The sequence below is a fragment of the Oratosquilla oratoria genome, chromosome 10 (assembly GCF_046742065.1).
Source record: "Oratosquilla oratoria isolate Oo_2021 chromosome 10, ASM4674206v1, whole genome shotgun sequence".
Taxonomy (NCBI): Eukaryota; Metazoa; Arthropoda; class Malacostraca; order Stomatopoda; family Squillidae; genus Oratosquilla; species Oratosquilla oratoria.
In genome coordinates this window covers 6,069,528-6,072,951 of record NC_134786.1, presented here as the reverse complement: position 1 = coordinate 6,072,951, position 3,424 = coordinate 6,069,528, and the positions used below count along the sequence as shown (strand labels likewise).

Below are 3,424 nucleotides of genomic sequence, written 5' to 3'. Positions count from 1 at the left end.
CCTTGTTACCCTTGTTACCCTTGCTTTCCTCAATAAAAAAGTGAATTTAGCAGAGCTGGGTGCTTTCCTTGGTGAGTTCCTAGGTGCGTTCCTCGGTGTCCTGAGCAAAGTCATGCTAATCAGGACACAGAGGAACGCACCTAGGAACGCGCCCATCCCTGGACTTTAGTCCCACCCGTGTGAGCCAGATTCACATGTCATTCTTAAATAATTTATTGGAGACTAATTTCTACTCCAAGATGAATGTTGACCCCTAATTTTTTCTATCTATTTTCTCCTCATCTTTATCACTATATATTTTTTCTTAGTAATTTTGTCTCTAATGACAGAAACACTAGTTATCGGTGACTAGAGACAATTTACTCTACTACTTTCACTCCCCCTCACTCTATTGTGTGTGTGTGTGTGTGTGTGTGTGTGTGTGTGTGTGTGTGTGTGTGTGTGTGTGTGTGTGTGTGTGTGTGTGTGTGTGTGTGTGTGTGTGTGTGTGTGTGTGTGTGTGCGTGTGTGTGCGTATGTCCGTGCTTATACATAGGTAAATTTCACAAGGATGGGACATCAAAATCACTTATCTCATAGACACTGTAAATCGATAGTTGAATCTCTGAACTGATATTGGAAACGCTTTCTTCTTGCCTGGAGGTGCCGGGTATCGAACCCGGGACCTTTCGCATGCAAAGCGAACGCTCTACCACTGAGCTACACCCTCTTTGTTATCTTGTTCAACAATTTTGTAACTTGTGATGAAGAGTTTTACGAATTTAAACATTATAAGTGAAATGCTCAGTCTGTACACCATACTAAAATATTACTTACTCTACTTTTACTTTTCTTACTCCGCTGGGTCTTGAACCTCAGTTAGATTCTGGTCCACCAACAGTAACCGTCTCCATGCTCCATGCTCATACTAAAATATTATATTGGATGATTGTCCTGGATTCTCATGCTAGGGTGATTTTCGAATTAAATATTCTACGAAATGAAACAACAGATATAATATTTGATCTAATATGGCGTAGTTCTTAATTATCTTGTAGTACCTTTACTTCGTTTGTTATCTTTTACATCTTTATATCGGAATATTTTTCTTTTTTATCCTTATCACCTTCTCTTTCATATATTTTTTTTCATTTTATTTTGGTCATTGCTTTTTTATTCTTTATTAATTAATGGAAAAAAAGTTATTATTATTAGTGTCCATCTTCACCATTTCATTTTCTCTGCACATCCAAAATACCTTCACAACAAATTCCTTTCTATATATTTTCTTAGTTTTTCTTTTGTCATTTGGTTCTCTTTACATCGCAGACTGCTGAAGGGGCATCTGTCCGCCATTTTTACCTTTTTTTTTATTTCTTTCTTCATACTGTCCTTCCGTTTCATCTTGGTCGTGGCTTGTTTCTTCTTTCGTTATTCACGAAAACAGTTATTACTTAGTGTCAATGTGCGTCTGTTAATTTTCTCTACACATCCAAAATATCTTCAAACTGATTTCCTTTCTATATAGTTTTCTTAGTTTTCCTTTTCTCATTTGGTTCACTTTACACTGTCCGTCATTTTTACGCTTTTCCAATAAATCATCCTCAATTTCCACAACTCGCTCATACAAATCGTTTGCTGTACCCTCCCTCACTTCCACATTTCCTCCATTTCAAATAGGTTCTTAGCTGCGTCAACTTTTTTTTAATCAGTTCAGTCTTGCTTCTTGCACTCATCAATTTGTATTTCGTTTCCTGCTCCACGTTCTCCATTCGCCGCTACATCCACTTCTGAGTGACGAAAAAACCAACAGCCTTTCCTCCATGCTTTTGATTAGATCTCTCTTCAAATATCTTCCTTTACTTTTCTTTTTACATTTCGATTCATTTTATCTCGCTGATATACATTCAAATTAATTTCGACTCTCACATTTCCTAGAAGTTAATAACAGTTTTAAGCATTTTTACGAAAGTCCAGTTGGGTCACAAAATTACTTTGTCTAAATAATTTTGTATACCAGCAGTATACACAAATTACATTTTCTGCTGTCATTCTTATTTACATTGTCCCATTATTCAGTTCATAAAATTAACGATGGAGACATAAACATTGAGAAAGAAATTTTTCACCAACTCGTTAATTTTCTTCCCATGGAACGCGACATATCTTCATCTTTATCCTTTTACTAAATACTGTATATGTCTCCAAATATACGTGTGTGAACAAGATGGCCCAAAAATTGCGCTGCCATTTATAATCCGAATATCTTTTTAATATTGTATATTTTATTTATTTTTTTAATTATGGAAGATAATGTCGACTGAATGGATGCCATTTGCTGCTTCATACGCACGAGCCCTTTCCAGTTCACTTTCTATGACAAAAGTATAGGAATTTCTTTCTGTACATTTTCTTTTAAATGTTGGATACTCTTTAGGTTTATTGTTGTAAAGAAAATACTTTAGGTAAACCCTTCAGGGAGAAGGTTGGAGCATTGAGTAATTTTTAAAATTTGTTCGTTCTTTATTCACAATCTTTCACCAGCTGCATTGCCTTTTGTTGTATGGGGACTAGCTCCATCTTGTCAACAAGCTATCTGAGTGTTATGAATAGTTGGATGGAGAGATTGTTTTAACATGTAGTACTTGGCGCAAACCACCATTACTGCATTGCCTTTTCTGAAATCTCGTCACACCAGACTGCAACGCTCTTTAGGTGACCCTTATGTTTCTCGAATTTTGAGTACCTAAAAATTTACAGTTTTGTTTATTCACAAATCCACTGAGATGAAAATAAGCCTCACCACCAATGATTGATTTTAGGAAGAAACTCTTTCTTCACTTGCCATCTTTTGAAGTCAAAGAGCATTAAAACCCCGTCTTAGCTAACAGGCACTTGGTTTATTTAACCTTGTTTAGGTTCTTCTGGACTCTCCGCAAGGATGCTCGGCAGACACTGACCTCTCGGGAACGCTGTTGAGTCGACAATGATGCGTCTTTAGGCATAATCACACCAGAGGCGGTCCTTACTACGTCAGCAAACGGTCACCACCCTGTTCTAATCTACGTTCTCGCTACGTCAATTTTGAGCAGAATCATAACTGGTCCACGTTCATGCCGTCCACACTGCGTCACCACTGCGTCCCCACCGCGTCCTTACTGCGTCTCCACTACATCCCCACTGGGTCCCCACTGGGTCCCCACTGGGTGCCCACTGCGTCCCCACTGCGTCCCCACTACGTCCCCACTACGTCCACAGTGCGTCCAAGCCGGTCCTCGCTACGTCCTGGCAATTCTGGCAGGGCGTAGTGAGGGCAGGCTTTGGTGTGACTGCCCTATTACTTAATAATTTCTTCGACACGGGAGCTTTGGGCTCGTACGGACCGTTGTCTTTCAACTCATAATAAATCGATCTCAAATTTCTCTTTTTGAAAACTATGCATTTG

The 3,424-nt window shown here is 38.7% G+C and overlaps 1 non-coding gene across 1 annotated transcript; it reads right to left on the bottom strand.

Moving 5' to 3' along the window:
* Nucleotides 1-637: 637 nt before the first annotated feature.
* Nucleotides 638-709, bottom strand: TRNAA-UGC (transfer RNA alanine (anticodon UGC)). Its single transcript has one exon. It is a non-coding gene; the product is annotated as a tRNA-Ala (tRNA).
* Between the last annotated feature and the right edge of the window lie 2,715 nt (nucleotides 710-3,424).